Here is a 17,540-nt window from a genome sequence, read left to right as displayed (position 1 = left end):
TCATACACACTTCATTCGACACGCACACAGACATCTAAAACATACTGGAGAGCCTTTACATCTGATCATCTATCACTCTCACACGATCCAGAGAGACACTCATCATCACGCCTATTCATATGACATAGGCAACTATTTTGGGGGACTCTGGTAATGATCATTGTAAGCCAGCAGCCATTTTGAAAGGGTAGTTATAATACATTGATCTTTTTATGATTCATTGATTATTTGAAAATACCTGTTATTGTTTTATTGTGACATTTAGATTGTTGTTCCTCCGATATAATAACCATTTTAGATTTTTCTTTAATTTTATTTTTGTTTTTCCAACTTTAATCCTTTTTCTTTTGCGGTATAATAGCATACCATTTTACGTAGTTTAACCCTTACTCTTCCTACAGGAGAGTAACTATTGGGCTGCGTAAAACGCAGACTTTTGTCTTAATTATATATACACGGTTATTTTGTCCACGGTGGGTACTTAATCCTTTCGTTCCATTCATATTGCATAGCAAAACCCATTAGCAAGTGTTACATATAATGTTGTTATTTTTTTTGTGTAAGATTGTTGTCTATGTCCATCCACAAATTTAACTATTTATTGTGAATACATGTTTAATGAATAAATATTAATTTAATTAAATATTTAGTCTGTATTCATATTGTTCAACCTGTGTTTTTTTAAAAGAAATTTGATTGGTGAAAATTACTCAATATAATTAATCAGTCAGGCAATTCCTGACGCAAACGCATAACAATGTATTATTAGAAGAAACATATAATCTGTTTTGTTTTCCACTCCACATGCTGTCTCCTATTTGATCCATAGGAAGACCAGAGAAAAGTGGCTTAATGATGGACAGAATAATGAAAGACAGCAAAAGCTATGGAAGCAAGGCTTTTGATATACAGTATTACAAGCCTGGACTTGTTTCTAATGGACTTTCTAAAGAACTTTTGCAATAGATTGAAACACCTTCTCAGTGGCAGGAATATGGGAGGGGGGTTGCATTCAAGGTTAATTATTGTTTAGAATGAGTTACTAGTAATGAAGTGATTTTCTGTGTGGAGTCTGAGAGAAAGAAAAAGTCAAGAGTGGAATGTGTTGCGTTTGATAAACAATACAGTCAGGTCCATAAATATTGGGACATCGACACAATTCTAATGTTTTTGGCTCTATACACCACCACAATGGATTTGAAATTAAACAAATAAGATGTGCTTTAACTGCAGGCTTTCAGCTTTAATTTGAGGGTGTTTATATTCAAATCAGATGAACGTAGTAGGAATTACAACAGTTTGTATATGTGCCTCCCACTTTTTAAGGGACCAAAAGTAATGGGACAGATTAACAATCATAAATCAAACTTTCACTTTTTAATACTTGGTTGCAAATCCTTTGCAGTCAATTACAGCCTGAAGTCTGGAACGCATAGACATCACCAGACGCTGGGTTTCATCCCTGGTGATGCTCTGCCAGGCCTCTACTGCAACTGTCTTCAGTTCCTGCTTGTTCTTGGGGCATTTTCCCTTCAGTTTTGTCTTCAGCAAGTGAAATGCATTCTCAATCGGATTCAGGTCAGGTGATTGACTTGGCCATTGCATATCATTCCACTTTTTTCCCTTAAAAAACTCTTTGGTTGCTTTCGCAGTATGCTTCGGGTCATTGTCCATCTGCACTCTGAAGCGACGTCCAATAAGTTCTGAAGCATTTGGCTGAATATGAGAAGATAATATTGCCCGAAACACTTCAGAATTCATCCTGCTGCTTTTGTCAGCAGTCACATCATCAATAAATACAAGAAAACCAGTTCCATTGGCAGCCATACATGCCCACGCCATGACACTACCACCACCATGCTTCACTGATGAGGTGGTATGCTTTGGATCGTGAGCAGTTCCTTTCCTTCTCCATACTCTTCTCTTCCCATCACTCTGGTACAAGTTGATCTTGGTCTCATCTGTCCATAGGATGTTGTTCCAGAACTGTGAAGGCTTTTTTAGATGTTGTTTGGCAAACTCTAATCCGGCCTTCCTGTTTTTGAGGCTCACCAATGGTTTACATCTTGTGGTGAACCCTCTGTATTCACTCTGGTGAAGTATTCTCTTGATTGTTGACTTTGACACACAAACATCTACCTCCTGGAGAGTGTTCTTGATCTGGCAAACTGTTGTGAAGTAGTACAAAGTACAAAAAATGTGTAGCGCTAAACCCAAAAAGATCACATATCAAAGAAAAATGTGTAAATAAAACAATGATGGCAATTAAATTAATAGTGGTCACCAATAAAAATATGCGAAGTGAATGTGTACACAAAAAACACTCCAAAAACAACAAAAAAAAAGGGAAAAAAATGGTTTTGCAACTAAATATAGTCCCTGCGATTTTAAGTCGCTAAATTGAAAAAAGTCCCACTGTATTTCAAGAGGTGGATGTTGTCTTCTATGGCAGCTTCAAAACACGACTAATGATAACCAAAACTGCCTACCAAATGAAGTTGGTCTACCAAATTAATTTACAGACCTTGGCTCGCTTTTGATACAATGATGACAGGATCCACTTGCTGAGCTTCGCTTTAGTATGAGGGAAGAAAGCTCTCAAAGGCAGATGTTCAAAGGACCATATGGATTGGACAAGAGAAAAAAGCACATAGTGTAACACCGTAGGAATATTGGCAAAAGAAAAGGAAATGTAAGAATAGCACTCACAGAGTATCCTAATGCTTAAGGTGTCTCACAGGTGACCCCAATCAGGGGAAGGAGAGAACCGTAGATCCCAAGAAAATGGCAAACTACCCATGCAAAGCACTTGTGAAAACAAGCGTACACCCGTGAAATGTCACCAAAATAAAGGCAATTTAGTGAGCCTCTTACCAAATGCACATGGTCACCCAATCAAGGGATAGACCTCACCCAGTATGTATAGTTGCTCAAGGGATACCTCAGGTACATGGAGCGATGAATGGACATTCAAATCCCTCCTCCGCAGATGTCAGTCCTCAGAGTGTCCACTCTCTATTATTTCTGTCTGCCCTTCCACAACACAGAGATCCTATTCCTGAGAAGCATAACAATCCTCACCATCTGTACACCACACTGCTTCCGGGTCTCCGGTCACAAAACCAGTGACGTACAGGTCGTCTAATTCTGGTCCACATGAGGACCTGTGGACCATCTGTCCGTTCTCATCCGATCCCATCTGATCTGGTCCAATGGGCGGATGGAAAATAGGGTTTCCATCCGTCCAGATTTGACAGATCGGATGTCAGTGAACATGTCTCAGCTGACATCCGATGCCCCATAGAGATACATGGGGCGTCCGTTAAGATCTGCCAAAAAAACTGACGGGGATCTGAATGGTCCGCCTGTGTGAAAGGGGCCTTAAGCATACTTCTACTGTTTACAGACCATAGTCTCTGCCTATTTGCTAGGAAGTAGGTAACATCTTGCATTGTATTCCTAATAGTGTAATAGTTTTACTATAAAAACGAAACGAAAAGATGGCTGTGACAGTGTTCACCGTCACTGGAATTTAAGGACAGATGGGTGATGGTTTGGATTGCTTCATATTTGTCAGCAATGTCTCCATGTAGAAATATTGAGATTTGTTCCCATTTGCCATGAGGTCTTTGGCCAGGAAGTACAACTCCTAATATGGTTATTGCAGAAAGTTCAATGAGGAGACGGACTGTCTAACAATGTTGCTTTTGTCTGAGGTGGCTTTCCATTCACCTATTGTCGGGTGTGCTAATGAACTTACCTGCTGTCTGCTAAGGGATGTATTGACACTCAGAGTAATGTGTATTGGGGGCTCGATAGGGAACCATTGTTCTGTGTCTGGCTATTGTGTACATTGATTGCCCCCTGGGGATTCTGTCTCATTACACATAACAGTCCTTCTGGTCAAGCTATCCAAGCTGGACCAATCCCTGCTGACTCATTTTCAAGTCCTCATTTGCATGGCTAAAGAGGACCTGAAGGGGAACTGCAGGTACTTTGCAATTGACCAATAGGAGGGCGGTTGTTGGGGGCAGCATGTTCCAAATTCTGTATAAAAGTGTACTATGTTCTTCCAATAAATGGTCTTCCTGTTTGAACTTACATACAGCCTGCTTGGTGTTTGTTTTAATGGATTCGGATCGGCACATAACTGTAGTTCTGATCCCGGATCCTTGGTTGACCGAACCATCAGACGTTGCGATCTGCAAGCTGACTCACTGGTAGCAGAGGAGTGTCGGGAGAGCGGAAGCAAGCGAGCAAGAAAAAAAATGTAAAAAAAAAATAATTAGTGTAATAAAGATCCAAAACAAAATAGAAATCATGTGCTGGTTGTTTTTTGTGCTTCTTAAATATATAAGGAAAAGCATGCGTACATATATGTGTAAGGCATGTGCACATGAACAAGCGCAACTGCAAGTGATGCACATGTGCATGAACCAGCGCAGACGCATGTGTACACAAACATTCACATGAGCACTTAGACATAAGGAATTAATGCGCACACACGTGTGTGTGTGTGTGGGGGGGGGGGCACAAAAATTGAAATGATTACTAAAAGTTAATACATTAAACATAATAATGAAAGCTCAAAAGTCAATGCAACACAAAACTAAAAGGCAAAAATTAATAATAATAATAATAATAAATAAAATACAATAAAATGGAATAAAATGAAATAGAATAAAATAAAATAGTGTAATATACTGATGATGGTGATCATAAAATTTAAAATGAGATTTAATGTACAACTCTGATGTACACTCATCGGAATGAATGAAAAAATGGTGAATCTATGTCAGGCGCCCCAGCCAACTGGATTATTGGCTGTAGTCCCTGAAGAGTTGGCAACTTAGTGTAATAGTTTTGCATGTACAGCATTTTTGTTTAGTAAAAGCACATTCATACACTGCAGAGGTCTGAGCTTTCTTGCTTATACCACAAAGAAACTTTACTAGATGGACGCAAGCAAAATACTCCTGGACAGTAATGTTAAAATCAGCAGTTGCAGCTCTGAAGGTTGATCTCCAGGCCCTGTATTTCTCTGAACAGCCATCGAAGAGACTGATATTATTTAGCTCATGACGTACTGTATATCTGGTGAAGTCAGACAGATCAGATTTCTTACTCTTTGATGCCAAAACAACTTGTGGAACCCCATGGGTTTGTAAGTTGTTTGGTGCATTAAGGTGAGTTATGCCAGGATAAAATGATGTTGCAAGAGCGTTAAGTTGTGGTATAGTCTCTAAAGCTTCTGCTGCCTGTGGCTTTACACTGCCTTATTGATGGAGGTGATGTATTTTGCTGTGTAGACACATCTTTGTGGCAGATTTTAAGTGGCTCCTGCATTTGCAGCTAAGAGGTCTCAGTATTGAGAGTCAGAACAGTGTAGCTATTAGGTGGTACAAGAGACACCTCTGTATCATTGCCAGTATTGGGCTTTAGGTTGTATTCACTGGTGTATTCAGCTGGATCAATTGTTCTGCTGGGATAAAACAATCTAGATTGTTTCTTTCACCCATTGCTTGTTGAAGGACTTCCAACTTTGCCAGGGCAGCTGCTTCTTCCTTTTCCACTTGGAGCATCTTCATTTGACTCTATATCTCTGCTCCCTTTGCTTTCATCTGAGCCTTTATTGCCTCCATCTGAGCTTCCATTTCTGCTTATTTTCTAGCAAGAAGTTTCACACTTTAGTTGCTTCTGCATTTGCATGGGCCTCTATAAGCTTGTCACTTTATGTTCATCTCCTGCAGCAAGAGGATCTAGAAGATAATGCTGGGAACCTAGTTAATGTGGATCTGTGAAATCTGGTTTCCTGCAGATGAACAATGCAGTGTATAGACTGGTGATCTATAGAGTCTCTCATTTCTGCTGCGGCATTGTTAACTGATCACAGAGATGTATAGTAACTAAGTAGAACTACTTCACTACTGTACTTAAGTACCGAAAGGCGGTATCTGTACTTTCCTAGAGTATAATTTTTTTCTCCTACTTCCACTTTTACTTCACTACATTTTTTCAATGATTTCAATACTTCTACTCCAATATTTTTTTTTGTGCTGCATAGTTACTCGTTAACAATTATAAAAATTACCACTGCCAGAACAGTAGATGGCAGGTTTCACGAAGCTCAAAACATGTGTATTATCAGCGCATAAGAAAATAAAAGCTACTGTATGTATAAATAAAAGCTGCATTTAAAATAATAAAAGACAATATGATGTTCAAACTTTTGACTTCTTTCTTGAATAACTACATAACACAGTACTTGTACTTTTACTTTCAGTACTTGAGTAGCAATTTTTTTTTTCAAAACTACTGGTACTTTTACTTTCAGTACTTGAGTAGCAAAATTTAAAAAAAAAAAAACTACTTGCAATACTTAAGTACAAAAAATGTTGAATACTGTAGTACTTCTACTGAAGTCACTTTTTGATCGAGCACTTCCACTTCTACTCAAGTCACTTTTTGATCGAGCACTTGTACTTTTACTCAAGTATGGGTTTCGAGTACTTTATACAACTCTGCCTGTAGATGGACAATGTGGAGTTCTGCCTTTTTCCTTAGCACATTGCACTAACTGATCTCTTTGTTGGTTCAAGGCTTCAGGTTGTAATGTTCTGGTACCTCTGGTACCCTTATTCCACTTTCTAATTCAGTGTATGCGTCCCACCATTCTCTTCTGGTAGGTGCGCATACACCTTTAAGACCGATGCTGTCATCACTGAGCGCCGCAGAGCGGCTATTTCAACCGCCGGCGTTCTCACTCACATGTTCGTTCAACCGTCATGGTTGGATCGTCCCTGTCTGAAGTCGGCATACCAGATGTTACTCGCTCCTGTATCTCGCTACCTGAACTTGTTTCATATCTGATCCTGTGTCTCGCCACCCGATCACTCCCGGCATGCTGCTTTCAACCTTCACTCTTCAACCTGCCTTGAAGCTCATATGCTTACAAGCTTACCTCGCTGTCGGAACCTCGCTACTGATCCCTGTATCCCGCTACCGGATCACTCGCTCATACCGAACCTCTCTACTACTGCTTGCTATTAGTGATAAGTACCCCGCAGGGGAATCCTCCATAACCTTCCTACTATGCTTATACTATCTAGCTCTGCATATTAAGGACTGTTACTATCATCTGCACTATTATTTAGATTGCTAGCTCTTGAGCCTACTAACATCTATCCTTGCACTGGGTTAGTCTCTCCTGTATGTCATCTGCTATCCTACCACCTACTACCATACATGATTGCTAACCTATCTGCATCCTACCTGTTACCATCTATACTCTAATGAACATTTCTCTCAAGTGCTGTTCACCTATTGTCACTGTTCATACCTGTCTCTTCAGCTCATCACCACTATACTGCTATATACATCTATCACTCCAGGAACATCTTATTGAGTGTGTATATTTGTATGCTGAATCAGACAGACCACAGTGATGAGTCTTGGGAGTTGGAATTGGTATTTCAACGTATCTCTACATGACTGCTGAATGGAGTTTTTCTGCAGCTGCAAATCCATCTTGTTTCAGAAAACGCAGGAGCGTTACACAGGTTTGGTTAGCCTGCTTAGGAAGTTCTCTATATTAGTGCCCCTTACATAGGCTGTACATGTTGTAGACAGCCACTGAAATATAGCAGATAGACAATCTATAAAGTCTCCTATTTCTGCTGCTTCATTGTTAGAATGTAAAACAACTGACATACAGTGTGCAGTTATATCCCTTAAGTCTGACAGATTGCTGGAGAACTCATCTTTCGTAGTTTCAAAGTTTTCTCTGAGCTTCTGAGTTGGTTTTATGGTGCGATTGGATTTTACATGATGCTCTGAATTATATGTAGAATCTGCTCTCTGTATGGCTGTGTGTCAGAAACATGATGTACCTACTTTGCTTCAACAATAGAGGAGGTCATGGATCCTTGTGTAGACATTTTATACTTGTTGCTGAAAATGAGTACTGTCTCTTTAAAGTGTTTGTAAAGTCTTGATTTTGTTTTTTTTCTATTAAAATAACAAACATGTAATACTTACCTGCTCTGTGCAGTTGGTTTTGCACAGGGCAGCCTGGATCCTCCTCTTATCGGGTCCCTGGCTGGAGCTCCTGGCCCCTTTCTTCTGTTGATTGTCCCCACAGCAAGTAGTTTGCTATGGGGGCACCTGACCCAAGCTGCAGCTCCGTGTATCTATTCAGACATGGAGCTGCAGTTCAGCCCCGCCCCCTCTCTCTCTCCTGATTGGCTAACTAAGTTTGATTGACAGCAACAGGAGCCAATGGCCCTGCTGCTGTTGTTTCTCTGCCAAGTAGAAGAGAGAGTCCAGGAAGGCTGAGGCACTTGTGGACATCAATGGATAGAGAGGTGGCTCAGGTAAGTATTAGGGGGGCTGAGGGGGGCTGCTGCACACAGAAGGCTTTTTTATCTTAATGCATAGAACACATTAAGATAAAAAACCTTCTGACTTTAAAACCCCTTTTAGAAGATGAACAGCAATTTAGACAGGCAGGGTAGCACAGTTTAATGTAAAGAAACAGTCTCAAACACTCTCGAGGATGCAGACTTGTATAAAGTATTCAAAATTTCTACTTGAGTAAAAGTACAAGTGCTCGATCAAAAAGTGACTTGAGTAGAAGTGGAAGTGCTCGCAGAAAAAGTTACTTAAGTAGAAGTACTAAAGTATTCAACATTTTTTTTACTTAAGTATTGCAAGTAGTTTTTTCAAAAAATTTGCTACTTAAGTACTAAAAGTAAAAAGTACCAGTAGTTTTGAAAAAAAAATTCTACTCAAGTACTGAAAGTAGAAGTACAAGTACTGTGTTATGTAGTTATTAAAGAAAGAAGTCAAAAGTTTGAACATCGTATTGTTTTTTATTATTTCAAATGATTTATTCAAATGATTAACCTAAAGGACAATCACAATTCCTTAGGCTGTAACTTTTTGTAAACAAAAAACGGATAAAGTATGTCCCTCCCTTCCCCTTTTAAAGCATCCACCTTTTAAAGCCAGGGGTGGTCTCCTTCCTGAGCTTCCTCACTCTCACAGCCAGGCAGATCACTTGAAGTTGAAGTGCCAGGGGTGGAACGTGGTGTTTTTGGTTCGTCCATCTTTTCAGCTGATCAAAAGGCAGAACAGGAGCATGCGCAGTCTTCTTAATCGCGGTTTGATTTGATTTGCTCAAATGATGATGATGTGCCAGGCCAGCTTCATCAAACCTACAACACTTAAAGTGAAAAATGCATCAAAAACTACTAACAAAGTGGCTGTGCTAAAAATGCTAATAAAGTGCCTGCAATTTTATATATATATTTGTATTGTATATTTGTATTTGTATATTTGTATTGTATTCAAAATCATCGCCCACAGTATCAAAATTAAAGTGACATGTCTGTGCTAAATGCAGTGCAAATTATTCCCACAATGTAAATTTAATTCATATAAAATATATATGACAATACCACAATAAAATAAGTTGTGATTGTGAATAATTTAGGTGCAAGTTTAAGTGTGTAAACTAAACTTTATAACGAAAAGTCCATAACTGAATTCCAGTGTGCAATCTAAGAAGTGCTTGTCACTTGCTGTCAGATGCTTCCACCTTTCTTCTGTGATCTGCTCAAGTAAAGTGGTGGACTGGATAGCCTCTCTCTCTGCCTCTCACCTTAGTAGCACTGGCACTGCACTGGTTCAAAAAGCTGTCTATATTATTTTCATTATAAGAACTTGTCAGAACATGCTTCCACCACCTGTCCTTCACACCAGTAGTGCTCATTTGCTTTGCTCAAGTCAAGTGCCACTGCCAGTGGCCACTGCAGTGCAGGCACAGCCGCACAGGCAGAGGCAGGCCGCAGGAAGCACAGGCACCACCACAACACAACACTTATGGTCCATGGACCATGGATGGTTGGATAATCATTATAGCCGTCAGTCTCACTCTTCTTGGTTCAAAAAAAGCCACCATGACCCGTGTGTATATAATATATTAATATTTTATATTGATTATTTGTTTCTCAAATGGCACATTGCCATGGCAAGGATTAGGCCCTCTCCACTGTCCACCTTACTCACCTCATAGAGAAGAAGATGAGATGACGAAGAAAATGCTCCGAGTCCTGCTCCCGCGTCCCGCCGCCCGCGTCACAACTCCTCTCAGTAAGGGCCCTAAGGGGTGGAGTCTGAGTGACACACAACACGTTTAGAGGCGGAGACCTCGAGCGGGAAGACGGCAGCATGTCTCCTCCAGTGCGGTCTTAACTTGATGATCATGACAGTGATTCCGCGGGCCGCGGCGCGAGCGAGGCTGTGGGATTGATTGAATTGAGTTGTGCTGCCTACTGCTACACGCTACCTACTACTAAATTGTGAGTCAGTATATTTTATTTCATTTTTATATATAAAAGCGGTATTGTTGAGCACTACTAGCCGCTAGATCTCCTGGCTGTCACTTTGTCACATGTTGGGGAATCACAGCGGCTCGGCTCCAGAAGTGGCGGGTGTCCCCGTCATCCTGCCAGGGCCGCCAAGAAGTTCATCACCTAATCTTAAGTTATTAATATCTTATGAGGAGAGGACCTATGGGATTGAGAATTGAAATAATTAAATATATATGGCTTTTTGAACCAGTGCAGTCAGTGCCAGTGCCACCCAGACGCTATCCACCAGTGCCACCACCATTAAGTGTGTTGGTCGGTCACTCGAGCACTGAAGGAGGTGGAAGCATCTGACAAGTGAAGTGACACTTTAGATTTGCACACTGGAATTCATTTATGGACTTTTCGTTATAGATAGGTTTACACACTTCAACTTGTTGCACGCACCTGACCTAACTTATTTCATAACTTATTTTATTGTGATTTATTGTCATATTTTATATGAATTGAATTTACTGTAACATTGTGGGAATAATTATTTTTACTGCATTTAGGCTTTAGCACATTCATGTCACTTTATTTTTGATACTGTGTGGAGTGTGGGCAGGGCACTGGGGGCAACAATGATATTATATCGATTGCACAGGCACTTTATTCGCACAGCCAAGTTGTGTTTGTTAGTAGTTTCTTGATGCACTTTAAGCGCTGTAGCACCATTTATTTGTTTGTTTCATATTTTCTTTTTATTGGAAAGATTTGGTATAGCAGCTTTTATTATACACAGCCTTTATTTTCATATGCGCTGATTTACAAATGACATTATACACATTTTACCTGCCATCTACTGTTCTGGCAGTGGTAATTTTTTTAAAAGTAACGAGTAACTATGCAGCACAAAAAAAAAATACTTGAGTAGAAGTATCGAAATCATCGAAAAAATGTAGTGAAGTAAAAGTAGAAGTAGGAGAAAAAAATTCTACTCTAGGAAAGTACAGATACCGCATTTCGGTACTTAAGTACAGTACTTAAGTAGTTCTACTTCGTTACTATACATCTCTGCGAGGATGGCACATAGTGTGAGTGCAGATTTTGCAGAAACACATACAGAAGGCTGTTGGAATTCTACACCCTTTTGACTATGCTGAAACCAATTGTTGTACTAGTGACTATACCTTCCTGAGACCTCTATGCATGGCATGAATATAGCAGATACACTCACCACGGACAATCTTCTTCAAATAGTTGAACTCACGAAACATTTGAAATCCACAAATGTCTTAATTGCATGCAGAAAGCTGTGCCAATAAAATGAGATGCTGTAGACCTAGAAGTGTTTTAGGTGGTCATAAGGGAGTATTGCCTTTGCTATCCCCAATGTGTGTGTTGTAAGGGAGGAGGGATGAAAAAATAGCATATAATACAAAAATAGTCACAAGGTGTCAGCATAATAAAAAAAAAAAAATTAACCACAAAACAACAGGCTGTATACACAACTATAACTGTATTTTCTACATACTCATACTGTAGCTCCCAACTGTTCCTGATTTTGGAACAAAGTCCCTCTGTCCCTCTTTCCTCCCAATTTGTCCCTCATTTTGGTCTGATCTATTTAGTTGTATATACAATGCACTTTTTATCTTTCAAAAAGTGTTTTCCAGTACAAAAAATGTCATCCAATTTCTAATGTGCTGCATTTGTAAATTTCAAAAGCCAGTATAAAGGAATAGTAGTGGTTAAAAAAAAAAACACTTGTGGGTTTAACTAATCAAAATTCTCCTTTAAGGGGGCATGGCAAGGGGTATGTCCTTTACCTAAACGCTGTCGCTAATAGGTGCACCTTGTTCCCATCTCAAAAATTTGGGAGGTATGTATACTGCAGAGGCTGCACAGTTGTCACGCACTCCCTTTGGTGCATAGGGACCAGTTAGCTGCAGTAATGTATGGAAATTGGGGAACTGATCAACTAGGCCAAACTACGGCTCAGGGGCCAGATTCGGCCATTTTCTTGCTTTTATCTGGCCCTTGGGACACTATTCTTCCCATTGATACAAATGATGGGGCACTATTCCTTCCACTGACACCAATGGTAGGGCACTATTCCTCGCACTGACACCAATGATGGGGCACTGTTCCTCCCACTGACACCAATAATGGGGCACTGTTCCTCCCACTAACACCAATGAGGGAACATTATTCCTCTCACTGACACCAATGATGGGGCACTATTCTTTGCACTGACATCAATGATGGGGCACTATACCTGGCACTAACACAAATTATGGGGCACCATTTTTTCCTCTGATACCAACAATGTGGCAGTATTCCTTCCACTGACACTAATGATGGGGATACTATTCCTCCCACTGACATCAATGATGAAGCACTATTCCTCCAACTGACTTCAATGATGGAGCACTATTCCTCCCACTGACTTCAATGATGGAGCACTATTCCTCCCACTGACTTCAATGATGGAGCACTATTCCTCCCACTGACTTCAATGATGGAGCACTATTCCTCCCACTGACATCAATGATGGAGCACTATTCCTCCCACTGACATCAATGATGGAGCACTATTCCTCCCACTGACATCAATGATGGAGCACTATTCCTCCCACTGACATCAATGATGAAGCACTATTCCTCCCACTGACATCAATGATGGAGCACTATTCCTCCCACTGACATCAATGATGAAGCACTATTCCTCCCACTGACTTCAATGATCGAGCACTATTCCTCCCAATGACTTCAATGATGGAGCACTATTCCTCCCACTGACTTCAATGATGGAGCACTATTTCTCCCACTGACTTCAATGATGGAGCACTATTCCTCCCACTGACATCAATGATGGAGCACTATTCCTCCCACTGACATCAATGATGGAGCACTATTCCTCCCACTGACATCAATGATGGAGCACTATTCCTCCCACTGACATCAATGATGAAGCACTATTCCTCCCACTGACATTAATGATGAAGCACTATTCCTCCCACTGACATCAATGATGAAGCACTATTCCTCCCACTGACATCAATGATGGAGCACTATTCCTCCCACTGACATCAATGATGAAGCGATATTCCTCCCACTGACTTCAATGATGGAGCACTTTTCCTCCCACTGACATCAATGATGAAGCACTATTCCTCCCACTGACATCAATGATGGAGCACTATTCCTCCCACTGACATCAATGATGAAGCACTATTCCTCCCACTGACTTCAATGATGAAGCACTATTCCTCCCACTGACTTCAATGATGAAGCACTATTCCTCCCACTGACTTCAATGATGAAGCACTATTCCTCCCACTGACTTCAATGATGGAGCACTATTCCTCCCACTGACTTCAATGATGGAGCACTATTCCTCCCACTGACATCAATGATGGAGCACTATTCCTCCCACTGACTTCAATGCTGGAGCACTATTCCTCCCACTGACTTCAATGATGGAGCACTATTCCTCCCACTGACTTCAATGATGGAGCACTATTCCTCCCACTGACATCAATGATGGAGCACTATTCCTCCCACTGACTTCAATGATGGAGCACTATTCCTCCCACTGACTTCAATGATGGAGCACTATTCCTCCCACTGACTTCAATGATGGAGCACTATTCCTCCCACTGACTTCAATGATGGAGCACTATTCCTCCCACTGACATCAATGATGGAGCACTATTCCTCCCACTGACATCAATGATGGAGCACTATTCCTACCACTGACATCAATGATGGAGCACTATTCCTCCCACTGACATCAATGATGGAGCACTATTCCTCCCACTGACATCAATGATGAAGCACTATTCCTCCCACTGACATCAATGATGAAGCACTATTCCTCCCACTGACATCAATGATGGAGCACTATTCCTCCCACTGACATCAATGATGAAGCACTATTCCTCCCACTGACTTCAATGATCGAGCACTATTCCTCCCAATGACTTCAATGATGGAGCACTATTCCTCCCACTGACTTCAATGATGGAGCACTATTTCTCCCACTGACTTCAATGATGGAGCACTATTCCTCCCACTGACATCAATGATGGAGCACTATTCCTCCCACTGACATCAATGATGGAGCACTATTCCTCCCACTGACATCAATGATGGAGCACTATTCCTCCCACTGACATCAATGATGAAGCACTATTCCTCCCACTGACATTAATGATGAAGCACTATTCCTCCCACTGACATCAATGATGAAGCACTATTCCTCCCACTGACATCAATGATGGAGCACTATTCCTCCCACTGACATCAATGATGAAGCGATATTCCTCCCACTGACTTCAATGATGGAGCACTTTTCCTCCCACTGACATCAATGATGAAGCACTATTCCTCCCACTGACATCAATGATGGAGCACTATTCCTCCCACTGACATCAATGATGAAGCACTATTCCTCCCACTGACTTCAATGATGAAGCACTATTCCTCCCACTGACTTCAATGATGAAGCACTATTCCTCCCACTGACTTCAATGATGAAGCACTATTCCTCCCACTGACTTCAATGATGGAGCACTATTCCTCCCACTGACTTCAATGATGGAGCACTATTCCTCCCACTGACATCAATGATGGAGCACTATTCCTCCCACTGACTTCAATGCTGGAGCACTATTCCTCCCACTGACTTCAATGATGGAGCACTATTCCTCCCACTGACTTCAATGATGGAGCACTATTCCTCCCACTGACATCAATGATGGAGCACTATTCCTCCCACTGACTTCAATGATGGAGCACTATTCCTCCCACTGACTTCAATGATGGAGCACTATTCCTCCCACTGACTTCAATGATGGAGCACTATTCCTCCCACTGACTTCAATGATGGAGCACTATTCCTCCCACTGACATCAATGATGGAGCACTATTCCTCCCACTGACATCAATGATGGAGCACTATTCCTACCACTGACATCAATGATGGAGCACTATTCCTCCCACTGACATCAATGATGGAGCACTATTCCTCCCACTGACATCAATGATGAAGCACTATTCCTCCCACTGACATCAATGATGGAGCACTATTCCTCCCACTGACATCAATGATTAAGCGATATTCCTCCCACTGACTTCAATGATGGAGCACTATTCCTCCCACTGACCAATGATGAAGCACTATTCCTCCCACTGACATCAATGATGGGGCACTATTCCTCCCACTGACATCAATGATGGGGCACTATTCCTTGCATTGATACCAATGATGGGGCACCATTTCTTTCCTGATACCAACAATGAGGCACTATTCCTCCCACTGACATCAATGATGGAGCACTATTCCTCCCACTGACATCAATGATGAAGCACTATTCCTCCCACTGACATCAATGATGGAGCACTATTCCTCCCACTGACATCAATGATTAAGCGATATTCCTCCCACTGACTTCAATGATGAAGCACTATTCCTCCCACTGACATCAATGATGAAGCACTATTCCTCCCACTGACATCAATGATGGGGCACTATTCCTCCCACTGACATCAATGATGGGGCACTATTCCTTGCATTGATACCAATGATGGGGCACCATTTCTTTCCTGATACCAACAATGAGGCACTATTCCTCCCACTGACACCAATGATGGGGCACCATTTCTTTCCTGATACCAACAATAGGGCACTATTCCTCCCACTGACACCAATGATGGGGCACCATTTCTTCCCTGATACCAACAACGGGGCACTATTCCTCCCATTGACACCAATGATGGGGCCTTATTCCTTGCACTGACAATAATGATGGGGGACTATTCCTCCCTCTAATGTAAATGATGGGGCATTTTTACTCCCATTGAAACCAGGGCATTTTCTACTCTAACAATGTTCACAGTCCGTCCCCCACAAACTGGCCCTTTGTTTAGAAAGTTTGGAGACCCCTGAACTAGGACACTACAAACTGTAGCCACAACATGTGGACCCATAGTTACAAGTTAAAGTAATATTAAAATCTTGCTTTTTTTAATAAAATAAAAAATAAACATGTTATTCTTACCTCCTCCGTACAGTGGTTTTGCACAAAGCAGCCCAGATCCTCCTCTTTTCGGGTCCCTCTTCGCTGCTCCTGGTCCCTCCCTCCTGCTGTGTGCCCCCATAGCAAGCAGCTTGCTATGGGAGCACCCGAGCCGAGACGCTTCTCTGTGTGTCCATTCAGACACAGAGCTGTGGCTAGGCCCATCCCCTCTCTCCTCATTGGCTCACTGACAATGATTGACAGCAGCAGGAGCCAATGGTGCCTGCTGCTGTCTCAGCCAATGAGGAGGGAGAGTCCTAGACAGCCGAGGCTCTTGTGCAACATCGCTGGATTGAGATGGTGGTATGTTATAAGGGGGCTGCTGCAAACAGAAGGTTTGTTATCATAATGCATAGAATACATTAAGATAAAAAAACCTTCTGCCTTTAGAACCATTTTTAAGGCAAACAATAAATGGAATATTACTACACTAAAACCTAGTTAAGCAACAAAATCCTTTGAAAGCATGTGTAGCACCCTCCTAGGCAGGTGCTAGTGAGAGAGTATAGTTTGAGCTCTGTCTGCTTACCAGAGGGGCTGCAGATAAATCTTTATTGCTTTCTGTCTACCAGAGAGCAACATCTGGTAGTGAGGTCTGCTCGTTGTGCTCAGTATGCGATTCATTCAGTCTAGAGAGTGTTTCATACTGGTCCAATAGGGAGGCATGTTGGACAGTGGAAGGAAACGTGACGAATAGGTGCAAAGGATTTGATACAGTCCTGATGATTGGCAGAGGGCAGGTCCCCTCGGTGCATGCTGAGATACTGTATAAAAGCCAGGAGCACATGTGCTCAGGGTCTTTCGTCGGAGAGCAGAGTCCCGGAGGGAGGGGCCTCCTCTATAGAGGGGCCATGCGGTCGCAGGAGGTCGTCCTGAGGGCCAGAAGAGCAGTTGAGAGGAGCTGAACCCAGAGGTCCAGGGAAGTTGACTGAGAGGGGAGACACTGGAGACCCTGTGGCTGCAGTATCATGAGTACAGGGACTCGTGTCAAGGGGCCTGACCTGAGGGGGACCACACCTGCTCATAGGATGGTCAGCAGACAGGTGTCAGCAGAAAGAGGGTGCTAGGGAGAGTATCCTGAAGATAGAATAAGATATTGTCCACCA

Source organism: Pelophylax lessonae (assembly GCF_965119305.1).
Source record: "Pelophylax lessonae genome assembly, chromosome: 3".
NCBI classification, from domain to species: Eukaryota; Metazoa; Chordata; class Amphibia; order Anura; family Ranidae; genus Pelophylax; species Pelophylax lessonae.
Note: the sequence above shows the minus strand (reverse complement) of the source record.